Source organism: Alosa sapidissima, chromosome 3 (genome assembly GCF_018492685.1).
Source record: "Alosa sapidissima isolate fAloSap1 chromosome 3, fAloSap1.pri, whole genome shotgun sequence".
Lineage (NCBI taxonomy): Eukaryota > Metazoa > Chordata > Actinopteri > Clupeiformes > Clupeidae > Alosa > Alosa sapidissima.
The window spans coordinates 7,948,356-7,967,925 of record NC_055959.1 but is presented as its reverse complement, the minus strand read 5'-3'; the positions used below and the strand labels follow the sequence as shown (position 1 = coordinate 7,967,925).

The following is a 19,570-nucleotide window of genomic DNA, read 5'->3' as shown; positions in this document are numbered from 1 at the left end:
TTTCACTTGGAACATCTAATACAGTTCTTTGCTTGGTTGGCCAAATAACAAAGACCTGCTGTCTATTTGCAATCCTCCCCACAGCAAAATAACACTAAGATAATACATCTTTGCATAATATTGCTTTGTACTATCCACAGGGTATTATTGAGTTGTTCCATTTCCAGAAAATCAATTATCACAGTAGTTCAAACTTGACTCTCAATTTAGCTTCATTTTTTGAGCTGGCAGGGCCATTCTACTGATTTTGAGATGATGAAAAAAATTGGAAGATTTGCAATAAATCTTCCCGAAGACATCTGATTATTTCTCCTCTGTCTGAACTGTGCCTGGAGCTTACCTTATCTTGTAGATCTGTTTCGATTTTACGGGCTGTCACAGAAGCAGCATGTATCCCCTGCTGTCTTGAAGCCACAGCCGTGACTGTTTTTGGTGGTGAAGGTGCTCACTGTATAGACAGTGGCAAAACCCAACATGTGTATTACGTCAGTCTCCATGAAAGTAAAAAAAAAAATAAAAAAAAACGCATTGGTAAACCCAAATAGGATCTTGGGGATGGGTGTGGGGGACGGAGTGTGTGGGGGACAAATAATTTCCCACTCTGTTGACTTTTGCCCTCTCCTCATTACCAGGAAATAGCTCTGCACCTCCATTCCCTTCTATTTGTGAGCCACCCCTGTTAGATGTGCATCACAGAGTTGTATAGATTTTCATCATCTGTGTTTCACATGGTTACTTCCTTCAAACCCCTCATTTACAAGGCCTGGAGCTGCAATGTTTCCTTCACTCTCTGGGGAGACTGACAATATAGCAGACACGCAATCATGCCTATAGAGTGTAAACTCAGATAAAGTTAAGACGCCTTGAATGCCAAGAGAGTCTTTCTTGGCTGAAGTTAGCCAGCAATATCTCCTGTTTTTGTTTAAATTTACCCGCTACAGGCAATTTTCTGTGGTTCATTTGGCTAAGAAAAAATAAATTACCCTCCCGTCCATTCAGTTTTGAGTCCCAGGGTCAGCTCTTTAGTTAGCTATTTTATTTATGGCCATGTGCCCGGTCTCAAAAAACAATCACCACCATATTCCGTGTAACATAATAGATGCTTTATTTATTGCATGCGACACAAAGATGCCAATGCGTGTCAACACAATGAGCATGTTTTCATTCTCTGTCGCAGCATTTCCGTAAATGAGCTGGCCTTTTTGGGGCTGCTGTATTTTCAGTGCTTTGCGTGGATTACAAACAACAAGAGTTCCACTAACTCAAATGCCATAGACTGATAATCATCCGCCTCCTCTTTGCTGATTGTGTTGGAAAGATAACGTGAAATTGATTTCAGGCCTGTCTCTCCATTTATGTTCTCTTCTGACAGTTTGTGATCGAATCGGCCAAAAAAAAGAAAAGAAAAATGGGTTGGTGGTAATTAATGGCCGACTGTTAAGACAGGTAGCAGTTCATTTGGTCTCCATATAGAAAGAATGGGCCTCATTAAGTCACTGACTCACTGACACGTGTCACGATGTCTATTGTTTTATTTCCGTTGTGCCCACCTTGCCGCTGTGGTAATGTTGATGCACAAGCACGCACAACAGCAGTTACCACAGAAGAATGACATTCTTATCGGCACATTGGAGGTCAGTCTTTCACTTGTCGTTGGGAGATGAGTTTACAGCTTGTCCTGCTGATGATGAGCAGGAGCTATCACTTTCTTGTTCTTGTTGTTGTACAACATAAAGATAAACAAGCACTATCATTGGCTCATGTAGCTATGGTTTGTGTGGAACCTATGGATAATACAGTTATCTGGAAACCAAAACATCTTATTGGATGAAGGAAATATCTCTACAAAAATAAATAGCATTGGACGTCTAAGTAGGATATTGTGACAGTGATTGCTAGAGGCAAAGGTCTGGAAAAGGAAAACTTTGTTTGAAAAAAAAATTGTATTGAAATTCAATAAAAAAAAAAAAAAAACACTGAAACACACTTCCAGATCCTAAAGCATATTAACGATGGAGGCAGGGAGGCGGAAATACTGTTTTGGAATGATTAAGTGAAAAAGATTAGAACACACATTGCATCACTCAACAGCTGCCTACCCCATCCTGAAGTGAAGCGAGAGACAATGCAGAGCGAAGACCATCGCGTCTTCCATCTTGAACTTGCACTCCACTCAAGATGGTCATGTTCATTGTGCCATGGGGACTCTACTTATGAACACCACCATGATAAAGTGCTCTTTTGGATAAGAAATGGCTTCCTGGCTTGCAAGTGGAATCAATTCAAAGGCTGCAGATTGGAGGGGAAAAGGGGGGTTTTCACCGCCCCATGGGACCACAGCTGCCTCTGAAATGCGGTTCAAGAACGTAAAAGAGCATAAAAAGGCATTTGTAATGCGTGCGTTGTTGTTTGAATATGCTTAATGACCTGGGCTGTTTCGTGTTTTGCTTTGCTGCTGCTCCAGTGTTTTCTCATGCTTACTGCCACTGATGAATTAAACAACACAGAGCTCCATCTCTTTGGCTTTGACTGAGAGAAGGGGAGGAGAAGGGGGATGCGGGGTGCGTCTCTGAGCAAAGGGAATAAAAGGTCTCTCCAGTGTCCAAAACCAGTGGGCCAGCTCTTCTCCTTCTCCCCTGCCTCCAGGGCTTGGACACGTGGCTCAGAAATATAATTGTCTCCCTTGTTTTCTCTAGATCGCATAACAGCTCCATAAAGTTCATTCTGCAGGCTTAAAGGTCATTGTTTGAAGACCAAAAGAGCATCATCCTGAATACCACCCCCCTCCACCTCACACACATACACACTTGTTTTGCTATGGTGTGATATTAGTACTAGGATGCCTAGTACTAAGATGCAAAACTGGGCCACCCTTACTGTAAAAATGTAATGTAAAAAAAGGAAAACAGGAGATGATCTATAATATGCATCATGTGGCACGTGTAATATGCTGACCTTCTTTACCTCCCGTTTGCTACAGCAGGCTCTAAAATAACCTTATGAGGGATCAATCCTCCCCTTAACAACAAGCACGGGAAATTCTCTAAGCCAATTTACGGTATGCATTGCATTGGCCTTGTGCACACACACACACACACACACGCTGCATACTCGCGTCCTCTGCAAGCGCATTTGCCGCTGTTAGGGGGGGTGGAAAGGTAGAGGGGGATTTGTCTTAAAGCGATAGACAAACAAGGACATGCTGCGAGACAGCCAACTAGCCATCACTAAAAGCACAGTGTTTGCCTATATTTTTAGAATAAGGCAAGCATCTAGCAAGGGATTTAATTAACCCTGGTGTGATATCCGTTTAAGGCTCGATAAACCTGCAAGCTGATGTTTGCCTCAGACAGTGGGTCCCTCACAGTTAGCTGTGTGTAGCAGTGTGCTGTAGACTGCAGGTGTTCTGCAGGCGTTTCATAGTTGATCTTGTGGCAGACGTGGAAAACACTGGCTCCAGACATTAGAAGTCACTACAACATATTTGTTTCAGCCATTTACTAAATTGATTTAGTGAATCTACCGCAAGAATATGCACTCAATTGATGTAGTGAATCCGATGATTCTAATGGACTCTTCAGCCAGATAGACATGCTAATTTGTGAAATAGCCTGTGTTAAGTGTACAGGTCCAATATATTGTAGAACCTTTACATTCTGAAGCCAGAGTTTTCCATCTCTTTTTTCTGGCTTAATTTTGCAGTTGTCTTGTGATTGAACTGTTCTAGTGCAAACCTGATACATAGAGGGCATTGTCTCAGTTATCTGAGATGTGAATGCAAAGCCTTGGGCTCATTTGTGACAGGATGCGCTGGGCTGGCGGACCAAAAGTCATATCCCGATATATTTAGGTTGAATATCGATATACGATATATATCCCGATATTTTTTCCGCAAAGTTAGAGCTGTAAAATAAAATGTTCAGTCAAATATGTTATTGAAAACTCACTACTCAAATAACAATAAAATGTAAACATAAAACTGGAGTGCCTTTTTTGAAATCAAAGCTCCGTAAGGTGCACATTTAAATAAAAAAAATATCTTAAATAAAAATAACCTATAAAATAAAATAGGCCAATCTTTTTCTGAAATAAATATATTTATATGAGAAAAGTAGCGTGCAGTTTCACAGCAGTGCAGAGAGGGGAGCAGTGCAGAGAGCTCCGGTCAGCGGCTTCCATGGAGCAAGGATCACGGCGCAAATTTGAACTATATCGATATATACGATATGGTCTAATTCCATATCGCATTTTAAAATATATCAATATATCTTTTATATCGATATACTGTATCGCCCAGCCCTACTCCAAAATGCCGGTGTGTGTACGAGTGTGCAGCATCACATCGCCACCCCTCAGGAGTTGTATCCGCTGGAAAACAATGACGAGCCCTCTCCAAAAGACAGAAGCGTGGCGCATGCATGGCCATTGTGTAGTGTCCACTCATAGCAGAGCCACAGCAGAGCTTCCATGGCAATGAATCCCCCCCCCCCCCCCCCCCCCCCCTACTAAAGCCCCATCCAGAAGACAATGAGGATAAGAAGTGCGCTCATACAGTAAAAGTGCACACACAGATACAGATACTGTACAAATATACTTACAGAAACGAAGGCCTGCTGCTAGCTACAGTAAAAGACACACGCACATTGGAACAGTCAGAAATGAAGCTGTTGTCTGTACCACTGACAGTTCACTAAATGTTGTGCATTAGATTAGATCTGCGACGACAGATGTTGTCGTGGGCTTCCTGTACGATTCAGCGTGTTTGCCTACAGTGATCCGGAGGTGGCACTGTATTGTGGGGACTGGCAGCGGTGCCCTGGGCCATTCTGAGTGCCAGTGTGTTGCAGGCATGAGTGGGTGCGTGCCTGGCTGTCAGATATCCCATTGCATGCCTGCAGCACCAACCTCATGGCACATTACATTGTTTACTCTATTATGATAATGCTGGATTTCATAGGGTGTCCCTTCTACCTTTTTCTGCTCTTTTTGCTATGTTCTTTTTTTTTTTACCCATCTCTGGTCATGCCACCACAACACACACACACACACACAAAGACTCTCACACACCCGCCATTATATTGCCTCTTGCTGAATCTGTCTGTCTATCTCTCTGTCTTTCTACCTCTTCTGTGTTATTGTCAGTTTCCTCTTGCATCTTGGAGGAGTTTTTTAATTAGGCATTTCCAAAGCCATAATGGCTATATTGGGTGGTGATGATTTGAAGAAAGTGGCACGGTTGCTTCATTTGTTGCCGCGAGATGTTATTTAATTTCACGGCTGTTAATTGATTGAAGAGCAGGGTATCCTTTTGTTACTATCAAATGTCTGGAGCACTGTCTGGGTTTTTATTTTTTACTTTTATCTGTTTATGTTTGTCCCATAAACTGCTGCTTTATATTTATTCATAGTAATGATAGCCTTGTCATTACCTCTCACTGCTCACCACATTATTTCTCTCTCACAAGACAGACAGTGTGCAAATACAAACTAGACACACAAGACTAGCATTATTAGCATAATTGCTAATTGCCTTTACGGATGTGTGATTAAGATGTGGTTTCAGATTGAACAGAGAGTATGAAGTTGGCTTTTATTTAGCTGGCATATGATCATTTCACAAACACAGCCGTGGTGCTTATTATGTCTGCGCGTGGCAATATTTCTCCTTCCTTTGTGCGTGAACAGCTCTGGGTGGGGAGAAAAGCACGGGCCAATTTGAATGGCTAAATGATACAAGGTGCCGTGTGCAGTCTCTGCCTTGTGCAAGCGGGCGGACAATGAAACCCGGCACAAAATCCACAACATGCTGCAGTGGCTCCACTGTGTATTTTAAGCTGGGTTGTGGTAGCCTCAGTTTCTCCCTCTCTCTCTCTCTCTCTCTCTCTCTCTCTCTGTGATCTATGGGCTGGAGTCTGCAGTAAAAAGCTGTCAGAGCCCGTCTACCACTGGGTGCTGCAGTTTAGGTGGGAGCTTAGCCGCACTCCCTCCACGGCCACAGGGGCTGCTGTATGCAGAGTAACAGCCAGGGGAGAGGAGAGGCGTCACAATAAGCATTGTGGAGGGAGGCTCCCCCTCCCCTGAAATACTGCGCAAAGCGCTGCCAGCACAGACCCCCAGAGCCACTGCCAGGGCAGGGCATCATGGGATTGGAACTGACAGTTTGCCGTGCGAGGCTCATCTCATTTGTTAGCTTTGTTGGTTTGAATGACTCAAAATTTCCCCCACATTTAATTTAATGCTCAGAGATAGATTGAATGCTCTTTTTTCTGTTTTTGTTTTTTTTTTGTTTCCCCCGCTCTGTTTTTGTTTTGGCCGCCATGCACTAACTGTATATGAATGCATCCATTCTGCAGGCATCATTTTTGGGCCACTTGCTAAGCAACAGCTAATCGCAATTTAGTAGGAAGCAGCCCATGTGGAAAGTTATATAAGCTGTGCTCCAAGTGTGGAGTAGACTTTTTTTTTTTTCATTTTGAAATTGTGAAATGAACTTCAAGTACGGCTCACTAACTGGAAACAGGTCCCTGCATCTGTGCTGTATTGGATGAGAAAGGGGATGGGATGTTTTTTTTTTTAACTCGGGTTACATTTAATATCCTCCTCTGATTTTCTTTAAAGCCTGTTCACAAATCAAACTACTGCAGCTTTCCCAGAGGAAACAGGAGGCAAATAGCATCGAACCAAACACCCTCTTTGCCACTCATGTTGCATTTGTGGTTGCTGTGAAACCGTGGAGCCGTTTGCCTGTCAGATGCTTGTTGGACCGCGAGTGTGGCAACTTCTGTGAGGGGAAAGTTGTGTCACACGACAGGGTTTGAGAAGTTGCATGTTTCGCCTCTTGCTTTTAAGCGACGGGGGGTGAGAGCTCTCTCTCTCTCTCTCTCTCTCTCTCCTGCATACCAATAACTCTCTGAACTGTATAAGAGCACAGAGTGAACAAACCCTTGGGTTTCCACAAGTGTGTGCGTCCTTCCCTGTAAAAACAGCGCACGGGGAGGCAACGCTCTGCAAGCGGCTGACGCAGGGAATGCAATTACATTACAATACGCACTCTCCATATTGGTACAATTCCATGTCAAAATCAGTGAAGTGTACTCAAAGACAAAAAATGGAAGTGGCTGACATGAATTAAATATCTCTCCCCTTCGTGCTCCTTGCGTTCATTAGGAAGCCACTTCTATTATGAATGAGGACCCCATGGACAATAAAAAAGAATGTTAATTGTTCACCGAGGCAGAATGGGATTTGATAAAAAGAAATGGAGGGCCTCTCCAGAGTGAGGGAGGCAACAACGTCTCGCTGGCAGGACATTGTTCATTTTTTATTGACATGTGACCTGGGTGTGCTCAAAGTGAGGAAGCAGCGAACAGCTCCATTGTGACAATCTCCAAAAATATATTTTTTTTATATAAATCTCTTCCCCCCCAAGTTGGGCTGTAGATGCATTTTAGATTAACGCAGGTAGAAGCTTGCGGGGGTTTTTGTCTTGTGTAATGCACAGTGTAATGTTAGGGTGAGCTTATAAAGTGCTTACGCAAAAGAGCTGTCATGCTGAACTTGAGCAGACACTAAGGGGATGTCTGCCATGCGTTTGTAATTTGCACTGAGAAGAAAGATAGCATTAGTGTACCAGCACTGTGGAGACAAGATTGAATTGCTTCGAGACCTCACGAAGACACGCCATGCACACACACACACACACACACACACACACACACACACACACACACACACACACACACACACACACACAGAGAGAAAGAGACTGTGAGAGAGAACAAAATGGAACCGCAATTTCAACTCAATTTTAATTAACTTGATAATGCAGTGGTTATTAATGATAAGAATACAGTACTGAACCTAAGTTAAAATAGACTGGGTGTCATATCGCTGGCCAGTAGTGTGCTGAGGGGCCATTCGTGCTGCTTTTTAAGCTCCTCTCTCACAGCACCGTATAATGAAGAAGAGGTCTCAGTGGCATTCAAGGTAACTCTTTAGACCACATTAAAGGGGAAATGGTAATGATTATGCAATTAGCATGTATTTTTCCTTCACAGTGTCCTTACTGACAACGGTGTGATGAGGACAAGGCTGAGTTTTCATCAGGAACGCTACCGAAGTGGTCCATTCGCAGAGCGCAAAAGTCTTTTTCATATAGACTGGATGTGTGCAGCCCTCTCATGTCTGGTGTAGCCAGTTCCATTGATTATAGTGGAAGCTAATTGTTGCCGTACATGCTCCGCGAACCGGACCCCCTTAGCCTTAGCCTTCCTCTTACCTTACTGTGGTGCTTGCATTTTTCCTAGGGTTAGGCTCCTCTATCTTTTGGTGGTGGAAACATACCCAGCAGAGACTAAACTAGTTTTTGTTCTACTTCCTCACATGATCTTGTCTTTTTTTAAACTCCTGGACACAGACTTGTGTCTTTTTTTAAATTGTTTCAAAGGTGGAAGAAGATGAATGAGGGTGTAGCAGCCTGAGAGAGAGACTCGGGAGAGTTGCAGTTAGGTCGCCCGTCTCAGGGGACTTTGGACAGCAGCAGCATCGTTTATTTTTGCCCCGTTATGGCAGCGCTTCCGTGTACTGAATGCTCGCGCCACCAAGCAGCCAATACAATATCTGGCTCACGGAAAAAAAGGGAAAGTTCTATATTGGAAGCATTTTGTGATTGGAAGAACATTCCAGACTTGACCCAGCTTGAGTGTTGGTGAGATTCTCAGTGAGTAGCTGAATTCTGTATACCATTCTGTATAACACCTGACTTGTCACAATAGCTGCGTTGAATTCACTGCAACCTTTACTGCGCCACAGAGGTAGAACTGGGGTCTGTTGAAAAGCTAATCTTGATCTTTTGCAAAGTGTATCTTTCTCCTAGGAGCATGCTTCCATGCTTGAGTTGTTGAATGAGACTCACATTGGTTGCATCAGCACTATGAAGGCAACCACTGGTGAGGATGATTCACTATGGCACTTTGAGAAAAAACTTGAGGCCTGTGTTCAATTTAGTCCTACAGTAATTTCATAATATCCAGATTTCACATTCATTATATACCCTAAAATAATTTGATGTGATTCAAGTCTGGACATGGCTGACAAAGACAGTATTATTTCCACTTTAAAACCTTCTTTGCCATTAAGTCTGAGTTGCAAGACCTTGGCTGAAAAAAGAAACATTGGTAACCTTTCTGGGTAGGCCTGGCAACAGCAGTAAAGGGCATTTGGAGACTCAGTCTACATGCTGGCGGTTGATTATCCACCTTGAAAAAGGTGACGAGTATCCCAGTCAACCAGAGGGATTCTCCCAAGGCACCAGCCGGGGCCGCTTGCTGCACCACCACACTGGCAAATGTCCAGGCTCAACCAATGGATTTACACACGGCTGCAAATCCAATTATGCTCACAGGTGGCTTCAGGGACTGGCCTGTGTTTGACTTAAGTAAACAATGGTGAGAGAAAGGAATACTTTCATTACTGTAGGGAGGAAGGGAGAGACAGAGAGAGAGAGAGAGAGAGAGAGAGAGAGAGAGAGAGAGAGAGAGAGACAGACACTGGTCCTTGAGCTCTTTTTTATGGTTCAAAAGCTTGACATATCCAGATGTACAATTTTTGCATTGACTCATCAACCTCTAGGGTGGTGTTAGCTTTTATTGAGAGGAGGATGTAAAGGTTATGCAATGGCTGGGCTGTCATGTCAACCCTGAGTGAGAAATCAGTCACTGTTGCGACACATGATCAAAATACATGACGTTTACTTCGATCTATAATTTTTAGTAATATAAAAAACCTGTACTTTTCTTTTTCTCCATTTCATATGGGCTATAATCGGTAGCGAATCCCAAATAATTATAATGTAATTGTAACTACTTCATGATAAACATAAACATATGCAAAGCATCAAAGATTTTGCTGTATTTAAAATATATTACCAAAAGACATTTCTTGTGGACAACAACAATTTCACCCAGCTATGGTGTACAACCAATCTTCACTATGTCATTATGATGTTAGTAGAGAGTGTAGGCATCCTACCTCAGGCCAATATGTTCTAAATAAATCCCTTGGTTGGGTTCCGGTTTACATTTTTAATGGGTTCTTCCACCCCTCAACTAAGTTCCATGAAAATCAACTGGGTAGTTTGAGCGTAATCCTGCTGACAGACATTCAGAAGGTAATAAGGAAGGTGATAATATACAGGAGGCTATGGAATTCACTCTGTATCTATTGTTGTGAAACTAGACTATTTGAATTTAACTGCTCGTAGCAGCAATCCCTGTTTTTCTCCCCCAAGCGAAGGGGACCAATGCGCAACAACTCTGAGGCACATGACCTTATTTTGATTTCGTGAGGGTCAGGCCTGAATTGCTGCTGCAATGATACATCATTACTGCTGCGCTCACAACTCATTTCGACCAACATCTGTTTTACCCAAAGGGCACGAGTTTCAACTCGCCTTTAAAAAAAGCTGCTTTTCACATGGGGGGGCATCTGCAAATGAAGGGACCTTCCGCGGAAACATTTCCATATTAAGGAAAAGACCACATTCGCTGGCTCGTTCTAGCCTCGTGCAAGTTGCAGATGGGGCATAGCTTTGATCTTAGCATGCACGAGATACACTGGGAGGGGTGGGGGTTGAGGGAGGGGTGGGTTAGACCTGGGGGGGGGGGGGGGGGGGTTTGGAGAGTCAAAGTAAATGGTTGAAGCTCTCTGCGAGGTCACGGTTGTCACTTAATCACAGAATACAGATAGCGCTTTGATTTGGGCCTGCCTAATGGTGGAGTCTTTGTGACTTTGCCTGCAGACAAGGAGCCGAGGACTCGTCCGTGGAACAAAAAGGGATTAAAAAAAGGTTCTCCGTCTCGTTAATGGATCAAACGTACCAAGAAAAATGCCGTCTATCCGTCAACAGATGCTTCAGAGGCCCGAGGGTCTGGGATGGCGTGTCACTAAGATGGAATTAAAAAGGGTCAGATTAATTTATGTTGTAGCGATGCATCACAGTGTGGGACTTTCATGTTTTTTGTTGTTGATGTTTTTGTTTTTGATCTTGACTTTTGTAGCTAATATTCCTTTGACCCTACAACAAGGTTGTACTTCTATCACAGTTTTATGACATCATTTCAAGATCGCTTCATGTTTAGGCCTATTTTAATGTTTGTTTTATATTCTTTTTTTTTGCTGTTAGCTAAGTGAACTAAAATGCTTTAGTCAATCATTTCATTTTGTGGTTGAAATGTATAGCGTAACTACAAAGAATATGCTAAAATGAGAATCAGCAGTCTCTACACTGTAGTTCATAACCCAATTGTATATAGTTCACTGGTGCCAAAGCAGCCTAGGCTCACCTGGTGTCATCCTGTCATTTGAAATGCAAGGAAGACCAAAACTGGATGTATAGTAAAGTGAGGAGTTTGCTTGACACGTGTCAGGATAATTTACGGTCTTTTGAATACCCATGGACTCTCCCAGCAATGTAGCCTTCCACAACAATAAATCTTCGTCTTCAGACCTTGGCTGTAAAAGCGCCGGTAACCTTTCAGCATGGCGCTGGGAATGGGCAGCGCCGGTAAAGGGCACTCCATGTCTGACTGTACATGCAGGTAGTTATTATTCACTGTAAGGGCAGGCAGGCGTGATATGCAGAGACCTCTACGATGCTGTCGAACAGTCGCCACGGCGGTGGCAGCCATGACGGTCTTCTTACAGTCCCTAGAGTTCGCTGGGGATGTTGCCGAGGGAGAGACACCATGATGCTTCATCCACAGTGCCTAGAGTGCCTTTAGCCTTTAGCTTCAGGTTCATCCTTTTCTTCTGCTGTTCCTACCCTCCCCGCATGCGGCCTGCGTGTCAGACAGATGTGTTGGCATAGGCTTAAACAAAAGCTCCAAGCACTGCTGCTGAGGGTGACTCACTCTGTATATGTGTGTGTGTGTGTGTGTGTGTGTGTGTTTGTGTTTGTGTGTGTGTGTGTGTGTGTGTGTGTGTGTGTGTGTGTGTGTGTGTGTGTGTGTGTGAGAGAGAGAGAGAGAGCAAGAGGGAGTATCTGTGTGTGTGTGTGTGTGTGTGTGTGTGTGAGTGTGTGTGTGTGTGTGTGATAGAGAGAGAGAGAGAGAGAGTGGGTGTGTGTATGAATGTTTGTAATAGCTCTGTCCCCTCTCCAGTGGGATCATCTAGGTCCTCTTCCTGTCTCTCCTTCCCGGGCCCTTCCTACGAACACTGGCTGTGGCAGGGCCAGCGCTGATGTCATCCGTGTGATGTCATGCGATGAGTTCACGTCTCCTGCAGGCTCTGGACTGTCTGTCTGTCTGTGTGTTGAAAAAAAAAAATCAAATGTGTATGTGTATGCATGTGTGTGTGTGTGTGTGTGAAAGAGAGAGAGAGAGAGAGAAAGAGAGTGTATGTGTGTGTGTGTTTGTGTGTGTGTGTGTGTGTGTGTGTGTGTGTGTGTGTGTGTGAGAGAGAGAGATGAGAGAATGTGTGTGTGGGTCTGTCCTTTGCTGTGAGCAGCCATTTTCCCCTCATTCTCTCCTTTCTTCTCCTCTCATCCACACACATTCGTGATCTGCTCTCTTCTTCTCCCCTTGTTATCTTCTCCTCTCCCCTCCTTCCCCTCTTTTCTCCTCACATCACCCTCTCCTCCCACCTCTCCCCTCATCCCCCTCTTTTCTCCTCACATACCCCTCTCCTCTCCTCCCCTCTCCTCTCCTCTCCTCTCCTTTTGTCCCTCTCTCCTCCCCCTCTCTTCTCCTCTCCCCCTGCCTCCTAAGTTGTACATGTAGAGGCTGCTGTGTTGGATCCTAGTGAATCTCTCTCTGTGTTGGATCCTAGTGAATCTCTCTCTGTGTTGGATCCTAGTGAATCTCTCTCTGTCTGCGTCTATCAGGAAGAGCCCTCCCTTGGCTCCTCTGGCAGTGCGGTGACAAATCCCCTGGGGGTCTCCCTGGCGCCCTTTTGAACACCACACCGTTCACTCTTATCTGTTTGTCTGATTCAGCGGCTTGTTTTTTTCCACCGCCCCCCCCCCCCCCCCCCCGCTTCATCCACTGGCCAGGAGTCTGTCACTCACTGACCCCAACTTAAACGCACACTCACACACACACACACACGCACACACACACACACATACACACACCCTTCACACCCTCTGGAAGAGGGAGGTTGGCTGAGCCAGACGACCGGCAAGCCACCGGTCTGTCGGGACCTGCTGGTTTGTGCGGATTGGCCCCCACAATGCCCAGCAGTCGACGCGGGCGAAAGGTTTATCTCGTCCTCGGCTGCTTTATCTCGTAGAGACCTGCTTTAGAGGCAGGGCAGCAGCAGTCGGTGTGTCAGGCTGACATGCGTGACATGCGTACGTCCGTAGACTTCAGGCTATGCTCTGGGGCCTCAGGGTGGACTTGTATTCCGCTAACCGCTCCTCTCATGTCGGTCAGGCTGGTGTGCACTGTGAAAAGGAAGTCATGTCTTCCAGGATGGCGGATGACACAACATGAGAGGAATATGCCACTCTTCTTCTGGGATTCGTCACTGGATAGAGGCAGAGAGTAATTTCCTATGTTTGTGTGCAGTACTGCCATATGAAGAGGCTGGGGATCTTTGAGATGAGATATAGCATCACTTGTGCTTGGATGATCCCTTTTGTCTGGGCCCAAAAACCACTGTGCTAAATTTGCAGAAATATATCATATTTTGTAGAAACCTCGCAGCCCGCCTTGGTGAATCATCTGGTAATTCTGCCTAATCAGGGCGTAGTTCTTTGTTGTTGCTGCTGTTAAGCCTTAAGTGTTTTTGTTGGATGGTGAAATCATTGCTGAAAATAAATGACATGAATAAGCCAGAGAAAATCAGAACAGCATGTGTAAGCAACGCTCGCCTTTCTGAGATCAAACCAACAGTGGATAAATTTCTTGAAGGCATTTCTCCCAGTGGATAGCGTAGACAATAGCAGGCTACACATGTCTGTTTTCTTTTGTGGAAAAAAAATGAGCTATTGTGAGATAGATTTCTAATTTAACTTTAATAGCTTTGGTGTAAACTAGACAATAACCTTCCATTAGTAGAGATTCAGCTTGTCGTGTTCCTTGTAAAATAGGCCAAGAATGTACTGTATCAGATAATCTCTGTTTTTCTGGGAGTACGGGAGAGGTAATAAAATCATGAAGGCAGCAAGTGTGTCATGCTGAATTAAAATAATAGAAAATGGCTTTCATTTCTCCACCTGGAGATGACTTCATTAGTCCACCCACGAACTCGGTCGACTCTGGAGTCAAGGCGAACGGGCAGGAAGACTTACGTCACAATCCTTTTCAGCCGGCAGCAGCAGCTAAAACATTGCTGTCACTGCGGATGATGTGTGATATTTCCACATATGGCTGCGTTTGAATGTACAGAGGCGGTGGCGGCATTGGTGGCGGCTTTATGCACTGAAGCAAAAAAAAGCACCTCGCTCCCACTGTGATTCATCACTTCCTACCTGACTAGGTGAATGGCTCTATTCCGTAACCCATATATATATATATATACAGTATATATATATATGTATGTATGTCGCACATGTACACACACACACATACACACACACACATGCACCTTCACACACACCTATGCACACACACACACACACTCACAAACACACACACGTCCAAGCTCCTCTTGATCCCTCTAAGGGGAAGCCCCAGGAGGTTTCTGCGGTATAACTGATGACATGGGCCACCTGTGTCGGTGATGCTGGGCGCCGGCTGTGGCACCCCCAGACAGGGGATCTGCTCTGGCTAACACCCCGGCTGGACAGCCTATCAGCCCCCTAACCCCCCCCCCCCCCCCCCCCCCCCCACACACCCACCTCTAAAAAAAAGCCCCCAGGCCCCCTCAGGATGAAATCAGCTTGACAAGCCACTTTATTAATCTGTGCTAAAGCGACAGGCATTTGTATTGAGCAAACACATTTGTACACACACACAGACATGTGAGTGTGCGCGCACACACAGACACACACACACACACACACACACACACACACACACACACACACACACACACACACAGACTCAGGGCCAGATGTACTAACGCTTTTGCGCCCAATTCAGGCTTATTTGTTTCGCAATGTGCGTGTAAAATCATTGCGAGGTATGTACAAACAGGCCGCAATGATGTAAAAGCGCAAACTGCCTGTCGCGGGAGCTGAAAGTGGCAGATTGCAATTGTCATGTCATGCATATGCATTCAAGGGAGGATCCAGGGGAAAGTGGGAGTTTAGCGCAAAAAGATGGGAGGGGAAGAGTAAAGAGCGCCTAATTAGAGCGCCTAATTATCTGCGGTATAAAGACTGCTCCTGAAAGCGCACGTCTATTCTGCGCCTAAATACTTCCGCCTTGTAAAAGCAGGTGTTAATCCAAATTTCAGTTCAATGCGTCAATAAGAGAACCTTTCAAAGACAACAGAATCGCTATTTAGAGCACCAGTTTTTGTGGTGAAAGTATTTGTACTACCAAAAGCAACCTTAACTTTCATTGGCCTTTCGAATGTCTTACTTTCACGTCATTCACCTAAACTTTCCTACTTGCTAGATTTGACCAATCTTCCATAGCCTACGTGACAAGTAGTTTGAGTAGAACCACTGATCTTTATTATCTCCCTGCTTGTTTACATCTTATCATGTATTCTATTATTTCATGATCGCTAAACGTTCGATTCTTTTTAATGTTGTCATCAGTTAACTTCATTCAACGGCGCTTGTATGTAGGCGCTGCCATTCAGTTGTGGACGTTCGTAAATTGCGTTTATGGGCGGAGAAAGGCGCAGTTTACACTAAGGATTGAACGATTGATAAATACAACAGAAACTTGGGTCTGACAGTGTTTGCAATCTGTGGTGTGTCCATGACGCTGATAACGCTACTAAATGGTACGCTATGTCTATAAATGGCTGCTCTGCTCATGTATGAGTGTGTGTGTGTGTGTGTGTGTGTGTGTGTGTGTGTGTGTGTGTGTGCATACACTCTGCAGGAATAAACACATATCACACATGGCTGCACAATGTCAATAGACAGTATAGACACATATACATCAACACATACAGTATGACACACATACAGTATGACACGCACACACACACACACACACATACACACACACACAGACCAACTGGACCCATTCTGTCAACTTCAATAGCTGAAGGTAACCTAAACTTTGCCGTTGCCATCCAGCTGGTGCTGCTTGTGATATCAGTCACTGTGGGCAATGACCCCCCCAGCCCCCCGACTAAGAAAAGCCCCAGCCCAGCACACCGACCTGACCACCCGCTCTCATCAAACTGCATTTAGCTCTGGTGTGCCCCCCTCTCCTCCATCAGCCCAGCTCATTCAGGCAGGCAAGTGAGCAGGCAAGCGGGGAGCCCATCGATCGATCGACTTCCCCTGGGGGATCCATACACCACATTCTCATCTGCTCCCAGTGATGTAACTGCCGGCGCCCAGGTTAGCGCTCCATATCAGAGGGGGTGAACATCTCGCGCTAGCCGCTAATCATTTGACAGCAGCATGTCTGGGAAGAGATGAAGGGAAAGAAAGAAAAAAAATGAAAAGAAGACACATCCTATGATACCATGGTTTGAGGTGATTGGTGATTGGTGATTTGTTTCCAGAGTCATTGTGGATGCTGTGGACTGCCAGGTGTGTGTTGTTATTCTTTATTTTTCTCAGAAGTGGGCTGCAGCCTGTGGGATCTGAGGGGAATCTTTGGGCACTCGAAACCAATCACCTAGACTTGCGCTTATGGTCTTCGCTGTCCTCATCACTCTTCTGTGTGTGTGTGTGTGTGTTGTGCAGACAATTTTACAGGCAGTGAAGTAATACATTCAATTCGGTCATTTCTTTCTTTAAAACGTTGTTTCCCATTCTTCTTTAGATATCCTCTAGTACCCTCTCCCTCCCCTCTCCAACACCAACACACCACACACACACACACACACACACACACACCTCCAGTCGATCTCTGTGGGTCTCTGCTCCCCTTGATAGGCTGGGAGTGGTTTGACCTGAGTTGCGAGCATGACAGTGACCCAAGCCATGAGCTAAGTCAGCCTCGCTGTAACGAGGACCGACAGACGGTGACGTATCGACACTGCACCGTTGTTGTGGCGACAGAGATAGCTGACACCACGGTGATGAAGGGAGGCGGGCGGTAGAGGGTACTATTTGTCTCATTGCTTGTTGTTTGAAGAAAAAAAAAACACTTTGGAGGGAGAGGCCAAGGACGTGGCCCTTTTATCAACATGTTTTCACCTTAAGGTGCTATTGTGTCTCTCGCTGTGAAAAGTGTAAGTGCAAAACCTTGAAACTGGAGAAAATAGATGAGAAAAAAGTAACACTTTAAATGAGTTAGACAGACATACAGTAAGTGCAAATTAAATATTGGCCCTGAATACAAATGGAGGAGTATGAAGTGGCAGGCTCTCAGGTGCCTCAGTGGATGTGTCTCTCGCTGACGCACTTAGCTTTTTTCCACTAGACTTTAATTTGTTCTTTAAGTCATTTTAGTTTGGTAATGATGCCAGTTTTTACCTTGAGGTGGGGAACCATTGATGGACTTCTGTGTCACTGTGGCAACGGTGTCTATTGTGGCTGTCTCAGACAGATGGATAAGGAAAGAAAGTGTGTGTGTGTGTGTGTGTGTGTGTGTGTGAGTGTGTGGGGGGGTGATACAAATGATGGTTTCCAATTAGTCTGTTTCATCAGAGGAAAGAAAAGAAAGAAGCAGGGATGGAAGAAAACACAACTCCACTCAGTAAACTGTGCTGTCTCCTCTTTTCCCATTTCACAAATGGATGAGACACTATATAAGAACGCACAGTGTGCTGTGTGATATGAGTGTGTTTGCGGCGGTGCATGCCAGACTCAACACACCAATGTCATGTACACATTCAGTTTTGTCTACTGACTACTAATTAAGTCTTTATGGAATGAATGAATGGTTTCAGTGGGGGAGGGGAGTGGGGATATTATACCTAGCAGTGGGACAGAATTACCTATCATTATGACAAGATCACCACCCACTGCATAGGAGAATTGAGCCTTGGGGTCTATATCACCATGTCACAACAGACAACACTAGCCACGTTTACATGGACAGTTTTTTTGTCATTCCGATTAAACTATTCCAATTGAAAAATGTGTGCCGTCTGTTTACATGGGGTACGTTCTATTCCGATCAGGTGCTCTCAAGCGCTTTAGAACCTTTGATTGGAATATCCGTTGTTGCCGACTTTTCCTTGAGAAGATACAGCAGTCAATCCGAATGACCGTATACATGGGTGTTCATTCAGAAAAGGAGCGGACTACACCACATCTTTCAATTCTGATCGGACCAAGAATTTTCATTCCGTTTGAGGTGTTTTTATGACAATTTTTTATTCCGATTGAGCCGTTATTCCGTTTCTAATCGGAATAGAAGTGTCCATGTAAATGTGGCTACTGTTCTTTAAAAACAGATTGGCTTCCATATTCATTAAGCAACAGTACAATGTGACAGTAGCAGCTGTGTTAAAATGGCCTATCCCATCACTGTGGTAGAATGAGGGTTATTTCAGTATGTGGGAAAGTCAGCCCGATGTAGTGAAACTTTAGTGAGACAGCCTGTGGCTGGGGTATATGAAGGCTCCCGGTCCTGAGGGACAACCGGCAGTTCTTTCAAAGAGGTGTGTGTGTGTGTGTGGGGGGGGGGGGGGGGGGGGGGGTGTGGTGGTGTTATACCATGTGTCTGTCTGTGGAAGTGTTTTTGAGCAGGACAGGATTTGGACACATTATGTGTTCAGGGCACATGAATAATTACACAGGAGTAGCAGTGGCCCTGACTGTGGGCCAAAGAGCCTTGTACAAATGCATATACATGAATGCACACACACTTGTACATAGCCCCACACACACACACACACACACACACGCGCGCACACACACACAAATATACCCTGATATTTCTCCACCCAGGCTCCGTCTGGCTGGAGCTGCCGTCTCTTGGTGAAAGAGACGCGGCGTGTCCCCCTGCACTCTCTCTCTCTCTCTCTGTCGCTCTCTCTGTCGCTCTCTCTCTCTCTCTTTCTCTCTCTGTCTCTCTTACTCTCTCTCTCTCTGTCTCTCTTACTCTCTCTCTCTCTGTCTCTTTCTCTCTCTGTCGCTCTCTCTTTCTCTCTCTTTCTCTCTCTTTCTCTCTCTGGCTCTCTTACTCTCTCTCTCTGTCTCTCTCTCTTTCTCTGTCTCTCTTTCTTTCTCTCTCTCTCTCTCTCTGCCGGTGGAGGTCAGGAGCAGGGCGGATAATGGCTCCATTAGGACGACACGGAGCAGAACCTGCAGCTCATAAAGCTATCAAACAGCTGCGCCAAAACACCCCGGCCCTGACACCTCTCTCTCTCTCTGTCGCTTTCTCTCACTCTCTCAGCCTACTCTCTCTCTCTCTCTCAGCGTGCTCTCTCTCTCTCTCTTTTTCTCTCTCTCTCAGCGTGCTCTCTCTCTCTTTCGCTCTTTTTCTCTCTCTTTCTCACTCTTTCTGTCACTCTCTGTTACTGTGTGGCTCTCGCGTGT

General features: G+C 45.0%; 1 protein-coding gene across 1 annotated transcript in view; it reads left to right on the top strand.

Moving 5' to 3' along the window:
- grin2aa (glutamate receptor, ionotropic, N-methyl D-aspartate 2A, a) overlaps positions 1-19,570 on the top strand; it is a 124,933-nt gene that overhangs the window by 3,796 nt on the left and 101,567 nt on the right. The gene's annotated exons all lie outside the window — the stretch shown is intronic.